Source organism: Aphelocoma coerulescens, chromosome 3, assembly GCF_041296385.1.
Source record: "Aphelocoma coerulescens isolate FSJ_1873_10779 chromosome 3, UR_Acoe_1.0, whole genome shotgun sequence".
Taxonomy (NCBI): Eukaryota; Metazoa; Chordata; class Aves; order Passeriformes; family Corvidae; genus Aphelocoma; species Aphelocoma coerulescens.
Window position 1 is genome coordinate 4,469,576 of NC_091016.1, and position 21,925 is coordinate 4,491,500.

Below are 21,925 nucleotides of genomic sequence, written 5' to 3' on the forward strand. Positions count from 1 at the left end.
TAAAAGCTTTTGAAGCAAGAAAATCTCCTGCCTGAGATGAGGCGCTGGGAGCCGGAGTGGAGGCCCCTGAGAGTTGCTGAGCTACTTAGTGGCAGTCAGTTGCATCCCTGATATATCCCGTTCCTTCATAATTGCAAATCCCCTCGGTGCTGCTCTGCACAGGACCAGCTTTCCTGTCAGCAGTTATTGGATGGGAACTGACACTGGTGTTTACACATCCACGGTCCCAAGAATTTCCGTATCTGCCTGGCAAATGCTGCTGTGCTTCAAGTGGCCGGTTTGAGCCAGCTAGATGAGGTGGAGGGCAGAACTTGGGCCTTTCTCTATTCATCCAGGGCTTTGAACTTATCAAAATGAACCTTCATTTCATATAATAATAATAATAATAATAATAATAATAATAATAATAATAATAATAATAATGTTTCCTTTGGCTTCAGAGCACCAGTTCCATCAAAGTACTGACTATTGAAGGTTCAACTGCTAATGGCAAGCTATTTTGAAAAGGGAAAAGTCTGGAGGCAAATTATGAGGGAAAGAATAGATATTAATCATTTTTAAAGTCATTCAGTCTCAGGCATTATTTTCCTTTCTTTCATTATTCATGATGAGTTTTTTTGCTTCAAGGCCAAGTGAATTCACAGGGCCTGACCCATCCAAACATAACCACGACTCTGAACAATGCAGCCCAGCTGAGTCTATAGATAAAAAAAAAAAGAGCCCAAATGGAAAGAATGAAAAAGAAGATAATTTTAAACAATGGATTTAAACAAACACATGGATGTATAACCCTCCTGCTGATGAGTTCATTGCCCAGTACCTTGTTCACTGTGTTGCCATCCCATCCACCCTGGTAAGGGATTTGTGGAATGGAAGTGCCAACAAGGAACTCATCCCATTTGCTGTTTCCCTGCCCCTACCTCCCTGGCCTCTAAAGCCATCTCGGTGGTGTCCCGCTGCTTTCAGCCTAGGGAAGACCTCTCACCTTTTCTTTTTTAGCTTAATGCCAGAGCTAATGGAAACTCAGTAGTTTCACTTGTAACTTGGATAACCTGCACAGCTTTTTGTAGCTGCAGGGCACAAGCAGACCCTGGAAGAATTGAGCCTAGAGCCATTTACAGCTCTCTCTATTGAGAAATTGAAGAGCTTGGAGGAAAAAATCTCAATGCAGAGGAGGTTTTTTTTTCCCCCCCAAAGCTCCCTTGGGGAAGGTTTTCCCACACTGGGTGTGCAGAGCGCTGGGGCTGCTGCAGGGAGACTCACACATTCGGACACAGAGAGACACCACATTTGTGGCAGCTTCCTCTTGCCAGAGAATGAGGGGGCCAGAAAGAAGCTTTCAGGGCAGAAGCAATGACGATTCCTAGACCTGTGTTCTCCTCCCCCAGTAATTCTCAGCATCCCCAGGTAGCCCCATGTATTGAAGGAAAACGGCAATTCAGAGTTCCCTTTGCTTCAGGGCAAAATAACCCAACAACATTACTTTGGTTTATCTGTATTTGTAACCATGTTCCTTGGAAGAAAGGAGTTTGCTGTGGAGTATCTCTGGCAACCTTGAAGGCAACTGATGTACTTTTCCCACTCTGGAATAAACTCAGCAACATGAATCCTGCCTCAGACTCCACAGATGTGTGCATCTGCAGAAGACGCTGTTAATAATTAATATAATTGTACAACCCCCTAGATATAAAAATACACAGTCAGAGCCTCACATTTTGCCTGCTTCTCTGTAACAAATACCCAAACTGAAACAAATTTAACAAGATACATTACACAAGTCTGCAGACAGAAGTTGTATGAAAATTTTAACTCTCTTCAGCAAGAAAGCACTTCTATTTCCAGTAACGCTGGCAGCATATACTGTAGCTAGGCAGCCGCATTTATTTTCAATTATCATTTTTGCCTTTTTATACAGCATAATGAAATTCCTGGTAAATTATACATTTTTGTAAAACACAAACTTGTCTCTTTATTTGCAGCTCAAGTCTTGCAATATCGTTTTGTCTGCATTAGTTCTAGCTCTTTATGAGAGGCCAATTACTTTTCTTAGCTGTTAACATGTGCAGTGTGATGTGTTACTTGCCAGTCCTGGCTGAGACACAGCCTGCTGCAAAATGACCATGGCTAAGGCTCAGACCTTTGGAGAAAGGGGGAAAACTTCCAGCATTCTGCTTGCTAAAACATCGTCCGTACTTGTTTGCTCCACCTTTGATACCTAAGATTTTCAACCCACACCCCCTGCTAAACAAAAGCATATTTTTTAGGGGGGGGGGGGCGGAAAGAAAGCATATAGCTGCTTCCCCCAGTCTCCCTTTAGAAAGATGCTTTCCTGGCAGATGGATCTCAATATGCTGTCTCCCAAATCTTAAGCAACTCTGAAAATATAAAGTTCACTTATACCAATGGGCCATATATATCTACACCTCTCGATTCCCTGTCTCTTTAACTGGCACTTTGAACTAGTGAGCACCTCTATAATCTTGCCCCATTATCATCCTAATAGCACCTCCCGATATTCATAAATGTCTAGCAAGACTTTCAGCTATTTGGTGTGAAGAAGAAATATCCAGCTAAATTGAGAAGATTACCACATCACCACATAAATCAGTGACAGGCCGCGTGTTATTACAGTTGATTTTTGTTGACAGTTGGCTGTAGGCAGTTGTGTTTCAAATGCCTTTTTTCTCTGGGAAATTAAACAAAATTCCATGCACAATGCAGCCCTCCAGTTCAAAAACTGTAAATCCAAAATTAGCATTTCATACTTTAAAAGGTAGCACAGCACAATTTTCCATTGAAAGGTCTGTACAGTTGTCACAAACGGGTGCTTCACACATGACACTAATGCTACCGATGCCTTTTAAGAAAGCCACCTTTCTCTGATATTATTTTCTTCTCCTCATAATCTGCATACACTATAGTTCTTCCCTACGGAAAAGAAAGAGAGCTCACTTACTTATCTCTCATATGGGAGCATTATGCTTTCAGCAATTCAGACAGAGGCTGGGTGGGAGGGGGGCGCGTTGCCGAATCCTCCGCGATAAGAGGGAAGGAATTGTGGCCAGCGAAAGGTTAATCTTCCCTCTCCAAGTCCCTCCTTCTGTCTCGGCATAACCTGGAGAGTGAAGAAAATGCAAGACTTACAAAGTGGAAAGACACACCGGCACTAAACTGTTCGTGCTGCATCGTGTGGCACTTCACACACAGGGCCACGCGTGACCTAATTAACAAAAAGCCGTCGCTAAAAGTCAGGGAAGCAGCTTGGGTGACACCAGAGAGGACCAGAACTTGCGAAGGAGTGTCTGCTTCCAGCAGCTGCTGATCTGCCAGTTTTGGCTCAGATAGCACCCGCTGCTAAGCCAATTTTTAGGGACTCTGGTGTGTCAGCAAGTTGATCAAGCAGCAGTAGTTGAGACAGAGCGTCTTCCCCTTCTCCAGGCGGATCCGGGGGGCAGTGGCTTTGTCTTGGGCAATAGCTTGGAGAAATCACCACCACAAGAAGTTCACATTTTTGGCTATGTTTACACACACACATATATATATATATAACACTGGGAATTGAAGCAGAGAACTGCTCTGCCTACTCCTGGGCACGGGGACAGACATGTAATGTGGTTTGTCAGCCAAAAGATGTTACATGTGTTTTCACACAAACACTTTGCTGGCAGCTCACTGGCTTCTGGCCACACAGTCCGACATCCCCTGGTCAGAACTGCTGGCCTGAAAACCAGATCACCAGCCAATTGCATCTGGTTCATCTTCCCCCAGTGTTCAAGGGCAGAGGTGTGAGGCCACAGGGATGATGGCCTGTGTGATCACCCCTTCTTCTGGCCCTGTCCTCAGAGGGGAGCCAAGGATGGAGAGTCCACCTGGTGATCTCTGAGCTGGGTAATCCCGCTGCTTGTCACTGAGAGGGAAGTGTGTTCATAGTAGCCAGTGCCAATAAAATTAAGTATTTCAGTCAATACTGAAATGGTTTAATCTGAATTCACCATCAGGCATTTTAAACAGCTGCCTCACTCTCATTTGCTCATGGCTGGGTCAAGATTTAGTTTTTACAGCCTGTGCCAAACCTTTCCCTGGTGTAACTCTGCTGACAGAACAGGACAAGATGTCCATGAGAGCCTGGCCCCAGTCACCCATGGTGTGTCACCCGTACAGAAAAGCTCTTGACCCTCTGCTAGAGGTTGCATTTGCATCTGATTACAGGTGAAGACTAAATCAATAGAGCCAAATAATCACAGTGAGATACTGGTTGCTTACCAGTTGCCCTGCTGGGGGAAAAGTACCCAGCCAAGAAGGATGGAAAATGGCAGCACAAAAGAACACAGGGAATATGATGAAGCCATCCTGTGTTCCCTGTTGAGGAGAGGTTGGAAACAGGACGAAGCTTTGCTGTTGAGTGAGCTGCAGCCTACAGAGAGCGACTGAATGATTTAAGGCAGCACTTGTTCAACACTGGAAATATTTATACTTAAGATCTGTAGGGAATATCATAAAAAGGGTTATGCCACTAATACTTTCTCTTCTAACTCTATGGGCACATTTAATATCTTAGTATCTGATTCCCAATGAATATTTCTTACAAATTTTTGAAGCACACAAGAGGTGACCTCCCATTTCTGCTTGGGACCAGCTCCTCAGGAAAACCAGGCAGTGAGGAGACACAGACCAAACTGACATGGTGAAAGAGCGTGGTCCACAGGGAAAACAATTACCCCACCAAAGAATGCCCAACATGAACACAAAGCAGCAAAAACAAAAGCAAGTTTGAAGCACAAAGCTGCCCATTCTGATAAAGATGAGGAACCAGTACACGATCACTGGGGAGAGGAGGCTGAGCTGAACGAGACAGTGTTGCCAAGAATAGCGCTTGAAACTACGTGTGAGGAGGACTGTGACTGCAGGCAGAAGGTGGCTCTGTATACACAGACAGGTATTTTGTGCCACACGAAAAGCCCAAGAAGTGTGGCAGCTACCTTTGGACATGAGGCAGGTTGCTCACTCTATGGTACAGGAGAGCCCTCCTCCAAGGCCGTACTTTTGCAAGAACAGGGATAGGCTGATAAGAGGAGGGAGATTTGGGAGCTTCATCCTTACCAGAGGAAGGCATCAGGGTGCCAGGGCTGATGAAGGACACACAAGGGCTTTGCTTGAGGAGGAGCCCAGCAGCAAAGCCCAGCTGTGGCAAAGCTTCATGTTGTGCCAAGGCATCAAACAGCCTCGCAGGACAACCAGCAAACTTGCCCAAAGAACATGTCAAGCGCAGAAATTATCCTTCAACAGAGGAGATGAGGCGATCTGGGGTGGTGACAGTGGGAGCAAGGGAAGCAAAGGAAGTGTGGGGAGTCCGACTCACAGCCATGGCAGAGCAGGTTGCTCCAGAGAGCCTGCACAGTGCTGGAAATGGAGAGCCTTCTCGTGCTGTCCCCTGACATGCAGTTCTCTGAAATGTATCTCCAAAGCTTCTGGGTTTGGCAGCCCTACAGACACTGCGTAAAGGGGAGAGCCTCTGGGTTTGCCATTTCAGTGAATGTAAAGGGTGCAAGCCACCCCTCTCCTCTGCTGGCATCCTTTCCTGGACAGCCCAGATGTTTGCATCTCAACAGCAATTTTGTACTGAACCCAGCAAGATGCGATGAAATCCCAGTGCTTGTTTCACAGAGACATCCGGCTTTGAGGGAAAGATCACACTCAGCTTTGGCTTGTAAGCCCAGGGATGTCATAAGAACAAGTCAATTACTCCACAAACAAGGGGAAATACTTTACAAATTTTAGCTGAACTAAGTAGAGAAGAGAAATTAATCTGTAAATCACCAAATGGTGTGTCTGTTTATAATTATTATCATGCAAGTAACATAATGTTAGTTGAGCAAGATAATTTTTGTGTGGTTTGGGATTTCCCAGTTTGCATCTTTCTGCCTGCAGATCTAGATCTCCAGGGCAGGTAATTTTTTTTTTTTCCTGATGCCTCAGAAAGAAATGCTGAATATAAAACCTGACAGGAAGCTTTTCCTTTCAAAGTATAGTTCACGTGGTTGCTTAGAAAATGCAGTTCAAATACTGTTCTTTACTTTGTTCTTACAAGCTGTGAGTAATACACAGATTTGTTCACATGGCAAAGGCTGTGAGTAGCCTTGGAATAACGTCAGGTGGCTGTTGCTTACAGGACAGAGTACTGTGTTCTCTCCCAGCTCCAGGCCCATCTGTATTAGGAGCTGAAGCTGGATTTAACTGCTGGCTGAATCACAGAGGTGTGCAGGCTTCATGCACCGCCTTGAGTTGGGGTGCCCAGAAAACTCTTCAGGAGCAAAAAAAATTTATAAATTATCCTAGGGGACATATGAGAACTGGAGCTGAAATTTAGTATTTTCGAACTGCTCTCACCCTTCCTCCTGGGACTGCCGCTGATCTTTGATCACTTCCCTCATTTACAAACGCTGTCATCTCACCATTCTCCTTCTACTCCGTATCATTAATACAAATCTGGAAACAATGGCTTTCTCCCTGCTAAAACATTGCAACATCCCACTATTTGTTTCCTCTTCTAAAACGGATCATTCATTATAACCCATATCCCCCAAAGAATTTTATCACTTGAAACCTGTTTGCAGTGAATCTAAAGTAGCCGGAAAATCATCTCAGAAATTCCTGCATATGCTGGAGCCGACTTCTCCTGGAAGCCCAATAAAGTGTTGAGTCCCTCTGCAGGCAATATCCATTTTTCTTCTTTCTGATACAGTCTCCAGCAGTAACCCCTGCAGCTGTGCACGATCCATTTTTTTTTGCTGCTGCTGAAATTCACTGCTCAGCTCTGTTAGCTCTTGTACCCACTTCATCCCAGAGAGTTGGGATAATTGCCTCCTTGCTTCGTCGTTCCACCACCTCCATGCTTATCGCAGAGGTCAGCTTTTCTTTTATCTCTCCTATAACCAACTCGTTATTTGCTGCTTTCTCTTGCAAGGGACAGGCTGCTGCTCCCTGACTCCTGCCCCATTCCACTTTTCCTGGTGTTTGTGCACCTCATTTGAATATTTCTGCCCAAAAGGACATCTCTACCTCTCAGCATTTGAATTTATTATTTCACTTTGTAGTCCACGGTCCCCAGCAGCAGCAGAGGTTTGGGTGAACACTGACCTGTGTGAGGAGGTATCACCAAAATGCTTACACCTGCAATTCGAGAGTTGTGTGAGCAGGGATTTTCCCCAAATATCTGGGCAGCCATTAGGGTCATGGAAGGTTTTCTTTAATAAACTAAATAGGAATAACATGCTCACTGTTTTTTACCTGAGAAAGGTTATGCGACCTAGTAATGTTAGAATACATTAAAGGTAAGGCTTGGGACTCAAACTGCTCAAATGCTGGTAGGAAAAATAAGGAATGCTGAATATAAAACAAAATAATGCAGAAAATGTTCTACACTGTTAAGGGTGAAGGCAGCTATGGCTTTACAATATTTGCCATCAGGGAGGCTTGGACCAAAGATCCCTTTGAACTACTCACAGTCAAGAATAAATGTCAGAATGTGCACAGGTGAAAATTCAAAGTGCAGGAAGGGCAACCACCCCTCACTGTTTTATAAGTCCCCAGACTATCTAAATACTATTGGAGACACTTTAAAAAAAATGCAGATGATCCAACTCTGAGCTAACCCACAGAACTTTTTCTTGGGACATACAGTGTTTTGAACTAACAGCAAATTCTGGACAAGCGAGGAGTGGCTAGTAAGGTCTGGAAAGCACAGGCAGAGCCAGGCTTACTAAAATCAGCTTTGAAGTGTCGCTCACAAATTGTCACCAAAGCACTGTGAGAGGAGTGCAGACAGGGCAACTTTTGCAGAGATGACACTCATACTTCCAGAGGCTTTCAGAGGATATTATGTAGCCATTTCCCTGTTTGAAAATGTGCCTCTTCAAGTAAAACAAGAGATCTTTGCATTTTTAAATAACACATCCACTCATGTAAAATCTCTCCTCCAGCACTGCCCTGAGCAGCAGTGGTGCTGTCTGAAAATACAGGTGTTTTCTGGAAATATGGCTGTCTCCAGCTTTTCAGTCTGTGTCAGTGCAATGCAGTTGAACTTCCTAATCAATGACAATTCATTGTAATATTGATGATGACCATGCATAGAGACATAAAAACCCAATTCTTTGCTGTTGCTTAATGCCATTGTGAAGTTCACACAGGCTGGGTGGTCACACACTCAGCACACCAGGACAAAGCCTGGCTTCATCCTGAGGCCACTAGAACAGCAGAAGAGTAGAGTCCAGTCCCACACCTGCCACCAGCCAGCCCAGCAGCCCTGAGTCATGTTATTTGCTGTTTCTCCTCACAACATAACCTATTTAAATATGAAGCTCTGTAAGACAGCAAATGTTTTTCTTCAGTGGGGTGTGCACAGTTCCTGCCACGGTGGGACTTGAGTCTTGGCCAGGACCTTGAGGTAGTGCAGTAAGAAATCAAGCAGAAAGAGCTGGCAGGAGAGAAGCAGCACCCCTTGGCCTCAGCAGAAATCTGATTTCAGAGGGGGCTTGTTTTAATCCAAGGGAGTGAAATACTCTTGGGTATTGTTCAACAGTGAACACTCCTTGCTACCTCCGTTTCTTAAGGCGAGTGAAAAGGCAGCCTTGTGCTACCACAGTGAGGAATTTGAGTCTTGCAAATTACTCTGTTTCTTTGTCCAAGCAGCCAAGCTGGGAGTCATGTCTTCATGAAGGGTCTGTGAGCGTGGCAGCTGCCTCTCACTTCTCAATTTGCTTTCAAAAGCAAACTGTAGGCCATGCTATGCCACACAGTACTAAGGCACAGAGCCTCCAGACCCAGTGGGACCTCAACCACTGCCATTTGAGTAGCAGACAGACACCAGAAACCTCTGAAGAGCCACTGGGGCGTGTTGGCCACTTCACATCCGACACCTGCAAGGCGGGGCCTGGTGGAAAGCCCCGTGGCCACCTCAAAGGCACGGCCAGCAGCCTCAGCAGCAGGTCTGCTGCTGTGTCATGTCCCTGCTGATCCCCAGCATGGAGGGGACATTCAGAGCCAGCTCTCAGGGACAAGACACTCCAAGCACAAACACCTCCTAGCATAGGTCCCATAGGGCAACTTGTGGACCGCCCAGCAGCTGGTGGCAGCTGGGATGTGACATCCTTGGCTCTTGCAGGCAGAAACCTCCCAGAGCAAGAGCACGACCTGCAGAGCTGCTGCCTGTGCCTGAGGACAGCTGAGCCCCAGCCTGGCCAGGATGTCCCACAGAGCTCATCCTCCTGCACCTCACATCACCCATGTTTAGGGGCACCACCACAGCTGAACTGGTATTTTACACTTCACACAAGTGGACATGAGGAAGGCCCACTTCTCCTTCATGTACTTGTTACTTCAGACCTGTTTCCACCTCTGAAACATGTTGGCATTGTTCAACGTGGCCGGCCCTGCGGATGTGAGCAGGGCGTGTATTCAGCTTCTCATCTGAAATATTTGCATGAGCCGCTGGTTTCCTCTCTCCCCACTGGGGACAGGAGGCTTTCTCTCACTTCTCTATTTCATCATGATCTATAGAAGCAAGTTCAAAAGGGCAGGAGCGAGGGTCTCACGTCCTGATGCTTTGACTCACCCTTGTGAAAAGTTATGGGTGTCAGTACGGCTACAACTCCAAGCTTCCCCCGAGCCTCTTCAATTTCTGTCTCTTTGCCACACTTGATGACAAACAATAACGAGCTTTTTCATTCCCTCACTAACTACTTTATTTCTCACACTCACAGGAAAACATATACACACTCAAACATACACACACACATTCCTACATGCCATTTATCAGTTAACTTCTGAAAAAAAATTGGTTTATCTACTCTGAAGATATGGGTAGGTTGTGGCCTTCAGCCTTACTAGCTTTTAAAAAGCTACCAGTGATCAATTCTGTAATAGTTTTTACCAGATTAACATAAAAACTTTGGTCTGAAGAGCTTTTTCTTTTTCCTTTGTGTCAAAGACCACGGTTTGCACTCTCCATTTCTCAGCCCAATAAAAGCTGTGCCATGCGTGGTACCTCAAATTCCCCATTCTCCATCCCAGAGCAATCTGTCTCTGTGTATCACACTCCCAGTCTCCACATCTGAGTACCTAGAAAGGGACTGACAAATAAGATGTTGTGAACGCTGCTCTCGGTTCTCACTCACTAAAACTTTGTTGAATTTGCTTGGTTTTTACACCTATTACAGCTCAAAGACTGTTTGCTTCTCCCCTGCAGGGTTGTGGAAGCAGCAATAGTTGGGAAGGAAAATCTTCAGACCTGCTTTCTCCCTTTAAACTGCTGAACAAAAGTGTTGAAGTCTCAAAGTTTTGCTTTTCTCTGGCTTTTGTTTTTCATTTTTTGGTTTTTTTTTAATGACTGGCTGCCACAACTCAAAATTCCTCATTCTGTATCAGCAGAATTTAGACACACTGATAATTCAGATTTCCAGGCAAGATACTTGGAGTGAGCCTTCCTTATGGTTTTCATCTAACACCAAGAGTTCAGATAATTTGAATCTAACAATTGACTTCATTCTCTTGTTTGAGTTTTCCTTTTCCCCAAATGGCAGGAAAAAAAAAAAAAAAAAAAAAAAAAGAAGAAGAAGAAAAAAGAAACACAATTTTTATTGCATGGAAAATGCCTGAGGGGAACAAACTAAATTCAGGACTAACTTGCAAAGGCAGATTTTACAGTTGCAAAATCAGACCATAATTTGGCCCAATATTCTGTTTCAGTGCTTGGCTCTGTGGAGAAACCAGGACATGTTTTTTCCTGCCCGGGAATTATTGTTAAAATGAAAAATGAGTTTTCATAGACAGGGAAGTATCATTGCTGCAAGCAAGCATGAACAATGCTGAATCTCGGTCATGCGTAAAACCCAAGAAGTGGCCAAAAAAGCGCTTTTCTGAGAAAGCTGGCAATCCCTGCTTTGGAAAGTTGTACCATACCCCACGCCAACTCGCTCTACCAGCACCAGCTGTGGAAATTGCTCTCCTTGAAACAACATCTACCTAATTTGTAGCAGTTAATAACTAACAGCATATAATTTTAAAACCCAGCCACACTTTGTTGGTTCCTGCTTTTAATTAAACCTGACTCATAGCAGTGAAGGGAGTGGGGATTGGGTAGGTGGGATGCTGGAGCTGCAGTCTGCGATGAGCAGGGCCAGCAGTGGTACCCCTGGCAGGGGGGCACACAGGCTCCTAAGTGTGCATATTAATTCAGACTCCTGTCAATCAGGGCTGGTTACTATGGCAATAGTGGGCCTAAACTAAGGAAGAGCCACTCACCCCTCTCTGTGAGTAGGGACGAAGAAGCCCATGGTCAGAACCCAGCCACAGAGCTCCTCCAGATCAAGACATGTGATGGGAAGTTAATGATGTATTAAAAATGCATGTTAATTAATGAGATTTTAAAATTATAGCTTTTGCTCATGCCATAACTGGTGCGCAAGTGGCAGGAGGGCTGGAGCGAGCAGCTACCACCTCCTCACTGCCTGGCATGGCCACTAACAGCCCCTCCACATCCTCCATCGAGGCCAGGAAACAAAAAGTGCCGTATGTTCCAGGGCACCCTGGATATATTGTGTAACAGCAGCTTGGACATCACTCAAGCATTAAAGCAGAGCTTTCCCTGGGCCTGAAGCAGCTCCGTGCCCCTTGCTACCACTTGAGCCTTTGTGCAGGGAAATCAAGAGCAGTTCGGACCAAAGGTCCCCGGCCATCAAAGCTCCATCTCGTGGGAGGCAGCGGAGTTTTGGCGTGCAGAGTCTGGAGGCAATTCTCTATCTGCTGCTGAATTTGTTTTGCAGTTGCAGTATGTCTCTGTCCATGTGCCATTAAGAGCTCAATTCTTTTATTGGCCCCCCCCCTCCCCGCCTTTTTAAAACATCATGTTTATGCAAGTGGACAGGAGGCTCTCATATCTGGGTCACACGTTTGCTGGAGGTCATTGAAAGGCTACAAAATGGAGCATGCCTAATTCTGCTATTTCAGAAGTTTTCTCACATGTACTCAAGACAATTATGCCTATTAAATGAGTTCATTAAATTTCAGAAATCCTTTGAAATTCTGACATACCAAAAAAATATGCTGAACTCCTTCCATTTCTTCTGACACCTCCTACAAATGCTCTAATCCGAGGAGGTGCTGGGCACTGGAGCTTGGCTGCCCGTGACGTGGCCAACATATTAAGCATGTCCTGTCTCCATTGCAAGCCAAATAAACTAAGTAAATAAAACAGGGCATCGAGGTCCATCAAGTGACCTTTGCAGCATCACTGTCACTGGCCCAAGCACCACTCTACCGAGAATAATTTAGAGACATGGGATAAATGTCACTGATGCTCCTTAAGAGCTGTGGGGTTTGCGACAGGATGGGACACTCAAGGCTTCTCCAGGACTGAGAACGGGCTTGGTACTGAGCTGCAAACTTCAGGGATGCAGGAGGAAAGCAAAAGGCAGGCTCTGTTTCATTTCCTCTGTGCTGCCCTGGGGGCAGCTGCGTGGGACATCCTGGTCCCTGCCCTCCCAAAGGAGAGCAAGGACTGCAGAAGGATATTTTTTAGGCTAGGTCACACATGGGGGAAGAGCACATAACCGAGTCATGGAGCACAGGCAGAAGTATGCTGTTGGGAAGCAGCTTTTCCCACAGTGAAATGTCCTGATACTCAAAGGTGCTGAGCACCAGGAACTGAGATCGAACAGGAGCTGTAGGGGCCCAGTCACTGCAATCACATCCCACAAATGCTGAGGTGCCACATACTAACCATGTATGAATACTTCTTGTTTTACAGTATGTGGAAACAGAAGTTAATAGCTCATTGTTGCAATATTAGTCAAACACAGACATCAGGTCATGGGATTGGCTTGGCATCAAAAAGTTCTATGGGCCTACAAAGAGAGCAAAATGTTGCTTAGGGAAGCATGCCTCTGAGCAGCACTGTCCCTTCTGGGGAGCTGTGTATGTACTCAATAGCAATTTGGAAATTAAAATGTACACAAGCTGATCGCTCATTAAGAAGTGTTTCTTTTTGGTGCGTAAGAGAGCATTTATCATAGTTGGCCCACACCAACAATCAGCTTTGGACAGGAGCCACCTTTACTAATGAATGGGAGGGAACAGTTTTTAATCTCTCTGAGATCTCTTATCAATTGATTTTGGATGATGTACGGTAGGTTTTGTTCTCCAAGAATTACGATACTCCTCGAGTGGCAGCAGAGACCCAATATTTTTGTTGTAGGGCTTTGTCTCCTGACACGATGCTGTTTGGTCTTGACACTGTAGCAGCCTTCCCACAGACTCTTTGCCATTGTCTCACATTATCCTTGTCTCCCTTGCATTGTCCAGCCTTCCCTGTGATTGCAGTAACACAAATCTAAACAAACCAGGGAGGGGCAAATAAACCAGCTGGTATTTTGATGAATTCTAGCTACAAAATATTAAAAAGAAGTTTTCCAGCTCTGTGCTTGCTGATACGGTGAGAATGAACCCGCCTGGGAGTCACGTCAAGCCCTTGAATGGTACCTGCGAACGAAGGTGGCCAGAAGGCACTGAACTGGCATTGAAGAGAGAGCCTTTGATCAGGTCCTCAGGAAACACTTCCTCTGTCTTCCTGAAGTGTAACTTTAGACCAGGCTCCACCAAGGCCACTTCACTCTTTTGTGCGTCCCCTTGAGCTCAGTGGTGAATGAGCTGAAACCCGCTCTGTTTCCTTTACTAGGTGGCACGTGTCAAGGATCCCTGCGATCACTTTTGTTCCTTGCTTTATCTAAAGAGTTCCTTGCAGGAGCCTGGGGTGTCAGTGGTCATGAAAAGAGCATAGCTGGAATATAGAGTATTTTATATCCTCTGGGCAGACAATTAACTGAGCCCCATTAGTGGCTGGAGTCTCAGGCCTGGGTCCAAACAATAGCAAAGAGGTGGCAGACCTCCATTGGGAAAGCGGGAACACCAGTCTCCTCATGGGAGACTCCAAAGCTGCTGGAAGCCTGGTGGCTCTGCCCCATGTGTTCAGAAGGACAGCAGTGGGTGCTTTAAGGGTCTGGGTGGGTGGAAGATCGCTGCAGCAGCTCTAAATACCCCCAAATTGCTCACATAGTTCCAGTGAGGGGTCAATCTGGCTTCTTCCTAAGGCAAGAGAAATTCTGTGCTCAGTGCCACTGGGCAGATCCTTAGTCCTTGAACCCCTCTACCAGCTCTTGCAGGATCATCCCTGAGGATTTGGTCCCAGGTGAAAGCAAAGAAAAATTGGACAGCAGAAAATTAGGGCAAGAAAGAAAAACAGTACACTTTCTTTTGGTCAGCTGCTATGGATTTCAGCATCTCAGCCTGCTACATGAGGAAGGACCACAGTGACCAACCCTTCTGAGAGAAATTCCCTCAGCTCCTCTCGATAAACACACACGTGGAGTTTCTGCTCCTGTACATGGATTTCCATGTCTCCTCATTACGATCAGCTCTAGGAGAATAATGTCATGCAAGATGTCAAAAACAGGAAGCAGCATGCTAGAAGAGTGCCACTTGGAAATAAAGCCCTGCTTTTATTGGATAGCTGATCTGCTAAAAGCAGTTATTTGAAATATCTGCAGATCGTTGGGATCCATGAATAATTGCTATCTGCACATCTCAAATTCTTTACAGTTTTTGCTGTTACATAGCTCTGCATGTCTATAAATAGTAGAGCAATGTCGCTCACTGCATAATACAGTCTCTGTGTTTTTACAACTCATCATGAACTTCTATGTAATTTATTTTTTATTGAAGAATTCCAATTAATGGCTTCCTGGTGATTTTAAAGCCTCAAATTATCAGTCTCTGAAAACAAAGCAGAGAACATAATTATAATAAACCGAGAATTTTTCATTTTGAAGCTTATCTGTTTGTGCTAAGTATCTTGTCTGTAAGTAATTAGTGCCTTTATTTTTTTCAGTAAAAATAATGACCATTCTATGCTGCACATCCAAATTCCACTAACTGCTAGATGTACTGTATACATTATATTTGAAAATGCACCACCTTGGACCAGCTTTAAAGTATTTCATCAAATGATAATGGCAACAACAAAATACATCTGTTTGTTGGAATAAATTATGTGACATATTAAAAAAAAAGCTATTATATCTCTTTCTGCTCTAAGAGTAAAAAGCCTTTTAAAAATATGCACTTATTTATTACAATGGTGGTGTAGGATGATGGTGAGCTGCTTTTAGGCTATTTATAATTCTCAGCTGCTGATCTGATGATGGTACAGATGGACAGAGCACCCTTGAGGTGGATGTCTGTCCTTACTGACACATCTTTGCACTGTGCTTAGTGCCACCAACCCAAGGCTGGTACCCAGTCTGCTGCACCTCTCCCAAGCACTCCTTCTAAGGAGCGAATTTAAACACAACAGTGAGACCCTGCTCCTGAAAACCTGGGGAAGCAGAGTGGGTTGGGATATTTAGAGTCACTCCAGTGCCAAGAGCAGATTTGTGGCACTAATATTTCACGAGGGGCAGAACTTAGCACGAGTTTCCTGCATGGTCTCCCTTGGATGCTCAGTGTCTGTGTTTGGAGGTGGGACGGTTTTCCCAGCTACAGGTAAATCAGTTTATAACTTGGATTGTGAGGGCTGGTCCTGCCTGACATCATTGGAACTAAGCAATTTCTGTGCTATGTGGGACCCCCAGATACATTGAGAGTCCCCCACAGCAAGGGTGGAGGGAGACCTTGGCCAGATCTCTGGTCCCACGTTTGCTCTACACGTCCAGAGCACCCTCTAAGCATTCAGAGAGGAAGGTGGGGACCAAGCCCTAAATGAGGATGAGTATGCCCTGTACCAGCCTTACTCAGCATTACCACAAGTCTAACACTCACAGCCCTGCTTTATTTCCCTGTCTTGTACAGTAATGCCTTTTCTATTGTGGCATCGAGCAAAGAAATCACAAAGTCAATAATCCAGCAGCAATGCATGTTGGATAAAGTGAGGAGGGATGAATTAGGAAGACAGGGAGGATACTTCCCTACTCGAATATGTTCCTGGTGATCTGTGGACTCTCCTCAAGACCAAGCTCATTTCCAGGTTGCCCCAGAGTGTTAATCAAATAACACTTCCAGCTGGAGACAGGCTGGTTTCTACTGACACTGCACCCTCTGCAACGCCTGCAAACAGGTATGAAGCAACCCCTGCTTTTACTTTTATAAGGGATCCTGCTGATTGTGGTAGAAACTTCCTAAAGAGAGTGAATTTTAAAATGAACCCAAGGTAAAATGCTAACTCCATAATTTTAAACCATAAATAAACATGCCTTAAAAATCTAAAGTCAAGTTAGAGTAACATCAGCTCCCCTCGCTGGCTGGCTCCTCGCTCAGTAAGAAGCAGGGATGGTGCACATCAGTTGGACAGTGAATGTCCCTCAACATCTGAAGGGGGTTCAAGGTCCCTTCCCAGCCTGACCATGGCACAGATCAGAGCTGGTGACTGTCCAGCCCCAGCTCACACCTCCTGCATCCTTGAACCAAGATCCCTGGCTTCACTTCTGAGGTCCCTCTCATTTTGGCAGGCATCCAGGCCAGCTGCTAAAATAAATCTTTTTTTTTCTTCCCCCACAAGCCCTGACATTCTCCTACTGCAGAAAAGTAGCAGTAGTGGTGGTGTTTCTTGGCTTTCATCCTGGCTGTGTGATCCACCCCGAGCCACCTCTCCCCACGTCTCCAGCCCGCAATCCCAGGCTGCAGGATGAAGGAGAGCTCACCGTCCGCCTCGCAGTCTCTTTGCTCCCAGGCACTAAGTAAATGTCAGCTTTTTTCACTGTGTTACATACATTGTTAATTTTAAAAAGAAATCCAATATCATTGTTTTTCATGCTAGCTGAGATGATTCTGAAATCTAATAAAAATAGTGGAATTTTTCATTAATGGCAGCCAGGGTTTAAGCCAGCACTAACTTTCCATAGCGGCAAGAGCAGATAAAAGGAGGTCATCCTCATCTTGTTATACTGCAACTGTCCTCAGTCACAGCTTCAATGGCAATGAATTCAAGTGCAGCCTTTTTTACTGAATTTGCATAAATAAACTGGCACAAGGGAAAGGGACATCCCAAGCACCTAAAAACATTAGACCAAATAATGTTTTCTGGAAGACAAAAATGCAAGAGCAAGGAAATGATGTGAAACACTTTTTCCTGGTCAGGTGTTTCTCTTGCTCCAGATTTGGCAGGGAGGGAAGAATCAGGGATAATTAGGGTAGGAATGTGGCTAAAGCATCCTGCAGACTCACCCTGCTTCAGTGGCAGCCCATCCTAATGGGAATCCTTCTCCAGTGAGTACCCACCTGAATTACAGAGCCAAGCAGGGAGGTGCATCACTTTTAGAGAAATTACTACACCATCATCTATGGTATCTGAATATCTTCAGAGCAGATACCAGCATGGACTTTGCCTTCCCTGACTGCAGCTCTGTGGTCTGCCACCACCACATGAAGGATGAAAACTAAGGGGAAGAATGTGAAAAAAATATTTTGCTTACAAAGTATATTTTCTTTATGGTTGTTATTGGAAAAAAAAAGAACATAACCTCCATTAAAACTATGCTGCGAGGCATTTGTTCTTTAGACTTTGTTGTTGTAAAAGGCTCCCCAGGTCTCACCCATATCTGAGGCCAAAGTAAGTAAGGCCCCTCCTCTCCCCCAACTCTTCCATTACTAAATCAGCAGTTTATCATCCCCTCTCCCAAGGCCACCGCTGAGTGGCCACCTTACAGCATGTTAACAGTCAGCGGAAAAATCGGGAATGGATGGCCAGTGGCCATCCATGCTGCACGTGGGAATTGGAGCAGGACCAGCAAGATCCTCATCCCTCTCCCATCCAGGTCATCTACCAGTCAAGGAAATGCTTTTCCTGAGCCTCTTCAGTGGACATAACCAGATGAGAGCAAAAAGCAAGAACAGTATGTGCTCTCTCCAAAACGTTGTGACCCCATGGACATTTGGAGTCCCTTTTACATGTAAAGATCCGTATAACTGCTCCTGAGGTTGGTGGGAGGGAGGGTGGTATGGAAAGCAGAGGGCAAACAACCCTCCCCAGTGAACTCCCAAAGAGCCTGCCCAACGCCAGTGTCACATACACTTTTATTTTGGCATCTGTATCTTCCCATCAGCAAGACCTTCATTTAGCAAGAAAAATACAACTTTTTTTCCCCCTCTCCTTTGCTTCTGAGCCTAGCCTCTAGATGTTCAAAAGCCAAAGAGATCCCAGAATCCACTTCCTCTGAGCAAGAACACAGACTGAAGTTTAGCCTCAGGTTCTGCCTCTGCCAACACTGTGCTCTGATATTAGGAAATATCAGAGATTACAGAGAAACTGAGAGCAGCACTTCTGTGGGAAGACTGAAAAATATGAATGGCTCTTTGCATAACGGCCCTTTTTTCCTGCAGACTTGCATTCCTCAGTTAAATTTGTCACGTATTTTCCCAACTTGTCACTGCAAGCAAGGAACTTACTGCAGCAAGAAATTCACCGGGTTTCCACAAATTCTCCCCAAACGGTCATTGATTCTCTCCCTGAGCGTCGTTGGCGTAATTCAGGGCAGAGCTTCTAGGCTGGCACCCAGCACTTTGTGCTGGACTGCCCCAGCCACAGCAGCAAAAATCACTGGAAACTTTGGAAGTGGAACTGGAAATTGGCAGTAATATGTGATAATGAGGAAGACGGCTCCTGTCTCTGCTGCAGAAGCCTGACCTTTTAGCAGTGCAAATGTCAGGCAGAGACACAAATGTGTTTAGACCAATATCAGTTGCTTCTCTGTGGGGGTGCCCACGCAGGCACATGGACAGCGAGGGATTTGCAACCACTGCACTTGCAGAGGGGCACAGTGCTGCAGGTCACTTCTGGAGGAAATATCCCTGGAAGTTGTGCTATTGGGTGCAAAGGGGCAGATCCTTACAACAGAACATGGGCCACACTTGTCCCAGATTCAGTGTATCCCTACTTCCCAAGACCAGCTCACACTGAGCACACAATGCTCTGTCTTTCCACTGGTCTGATTTTCCTTCTCATTCTGCTTCACCTGAAATACTTCTGGTTTCCAGGGCTGCCAGAAAGGACTGAGCTTGCAAATGAGTCTAGTTGTGAACCAGTCAAAAGCCAGAAGGGCAGCTGGCTTGGGTAGGGATGTAAGTCCATTGTTTGGGATTCAATGCCGAGCTTGTGGCCATCACCTGGAACGTCTGGGAGTCTCCATGTACTCTTCTCAAATGCCACTTTAGCTCCCCTGTCAATTAAGGAAGAGCTACCACTATTCTAGGAAAAAAAAAAAATAAAATAAAGACCGGCTTCTTACTCCTCCCTCACTAAGATGGGGACATCTGGCACAGTAACAACACAGAGCAGACCTGTGTGATCCCAAGTACCCATCCACCTCTCCTCCTCACAGTCCCAAGAGGTCTAACAGGACACATTTCTGAAAACCCACCTGTGGCACCCAAGTGAGCCCTTAAATCAAATCCAGTTAAATTCATCCAATTGCTTTCCTAAGAGGAGCTGTACCCACATAAAGAAGACCAGCAGAACTGGCCCCTGAGCATGGAGCCCATCAGGCCAGAACATTCAGCCAGTACAGCCACCAAGCTGCCAGCTCAGACCAGGCACCTTTTGGCACTGGGTCTAATTTCTCAGGTGCAATTAGAAGAGAGGTGAGTGTGTGTGCTCGAGCATGTAGGAGGGTGCCCACAGAGTCAGTTCCCTTTGAGCAGTGCCACAGCAAGGCAAGAACATTGGTACTAGAATCCAAACATTGGGAAATGCGTGACTCCAGTGCCCAAAAACCTGCACGCCTACCCCGGAGCTCCCATGGCTGCACTTCTTGCTCCAGGGAGGAGAGCCAAGGCAGCAGAGATGCACATAATTGATCATTAGCTCTGCTTTAGCCTCGCAGCAGAGCTGCTCTCCTTGGGAAAGGCACAGCAGAGATCTGCAGGGAGCATCCCAGTATCCCTGGGTGATGGCGTGTGGTGGACACACCGAGGGGCCCAGCTGGTCCATCGGGGCCAGGAGAACAAGCAGTAAGGGAAAAATCCAAGAGGACAGCAAGGTATGGCTACAAATTGTTGTGCTGCCTGAGTTAGTAATGCTGTTGGGGGATAGGAGAAGGTAATAAGCAGAATTTTCTAGGAAGCACGCTGAAAATAAGGTACTAGGAAAAGTCACTGAAAATGTCAGGCAAGCCAACAGGGAAAGGTCCAAGGAGCAAGCAAAAGCACAGCATATACTTTTTCATCTATTCAATCTGACCCTGGGCCCGGTGCCACAATCTTTTTAAGGTTAGTGGTGGGAAAGCTGCCTTTTGAATGTTTGCAGAGGCCTATTAACATCCTGTGCTGAGGAACCTTAAACCCCAGGTAGTATTTCAGAGGAAATGGACAGCACAAAACACAGACTGAAAATTAACCACAGCAGACCCCAGGCCTAAATAAGTTCCACTAGCCCTTTCTGAAATCACTTAAAGGCTTTCCTTCCAGTTGGACTCCTGCCCAACCACTTTAATAGGTGCAGCAGGCAGGGGGGAAGAAAAAAAGGCGGGGGGGGGAGAATAAAAAAGAGAAAAATAAAAGGGAAAAAGAAACCTATTTGGCCCAGTAATTTAAACATTCTTTGCAAAATAATAATAAGGCAAAAAAAAAAAAAAAAGGGCAGTTTAACAAAAATTGCAAGTGTAGCAGGATCAGGAGGGTAACTTGGTGAAATTCTCTGTGGATGGCTGCAAACCTCTAATGGAAAGTTGTATAAGTGGCTGAGGCCAAAGTAGGCATTAATTACAATGAAAAATCAGTTTAGTGCAGGCCACAACTAAATTGGAAGCTGGTCCTCTAGGTAAAACAAAGAAAGTGAACAGAAGCTTTAGATTTGATTACATGGCAATACAAGAAAAATGTGCTGTATGTTGTCTATTATTAAAGCTGCTTTTGGGCCTTCTGTGTGTGCCTAAGGGATTTTAATAAAAAATTAGTAATAACCCTGCTGCCCTGGCTCGCTGCGGCTTTTGGCGTGTTTGTGGGTACGAGGCTACTTCTGCAGTACAAATTAAGTCACTTTAGACAAGCAACCTTGCAAGCATTATGTGGTAAGTTCAAGCAGCACACTTTGACTCCAGGAGGACACAGTCCTTTACTGGAGGCCAGTTCTGGGTTTAGAAGCTGCAGTAGGATTTCATCAGGAAAGAAACCCTGCAACTGCTATATTTGTCTTCGATTATTCTTGGCAACACTAGAAATACATACCCAGGTTCATAAACACTGTATAAAATGCTGCAAAAGAGTGAGTTAATGGCAAAAAGTCACCATTAACAGATTTTTTTAAACAAATGCTAGCTCTATAACCTTCTTTACATTGATGTAATGCTACTAATAACATTGTCTTTATTGCTAATATCAGCACTTGGTCCTTGGCATGGCTGGATACTACTAAGCCAGGAAAGTTTACCTGGATTCATTTAAAAATACAAAATACCTCACTCTCCCAACTTTATAAAGGTAACTTTTCTAATCCCTATCCTAGAGATATTTATTTTAAAATAGTATGAATTATGTTCTTTATGCTCCAGAATATCAATACCTCAGTGGATCCAAATCTGCTGCTGAGTCCATTTACCATTCCCTATAAACTAAAGGCAAAATTTGCTGTATGCAGAATTTTCTAACATCCAGGGAAATAGAGGAAAAAGGTAAAAACATTGTAGGGCTACAGAGACAAGAAACATAGGAGAACAAGCAGCTCTGTGTCTCCTGGGTGGTGGGCTGCTGCTACCAACTGCTCCAGTGGGTCTCTATCCCTCCAGCACTCCATGCTGGGGATGAGGGGTTGAACATCTCCTGGATGGGTGAAAATTTGGAATTTTTTATGTCACAGGCATTGATCATGTCCTAGAAGCACTGCCCAGTC

General features: G+C 45.2%; 1 long non-coding RNA gene across 8 annotated transcripts in view; it reads right to left on the bottom strand.

The window, feature by feature from the left end:
* Positions 1-1,880: 1,880 nt before the first annotated feature.
* LOC138107556 (uncharacterized) overlaps positions 1,881-21,925 on the bottom strand; it is a 247,214-nt gene continuing 227,169 nt past the window's right edge. For 5 of the 8 annotated variants that reach the window (XR_011149608.1, XR_011149606.1, XR_011149603.1 and 2 more), the window contains one exon: positions 10,773-14,823. This is a non-coding gene — a long non-coding RNA (uncharacterized lncRNA). Of the gene's footprint in view, positions 3,116-10,772; positions 14,824-17,322; positions 17,481-18,020; positions 19,289-21,925 lie in introns of those variants that run through there. The other 3 variants (XR_011149602.1, XR_011149605.1, XR_011149607.1) reach the window with 3 other exon arrangements.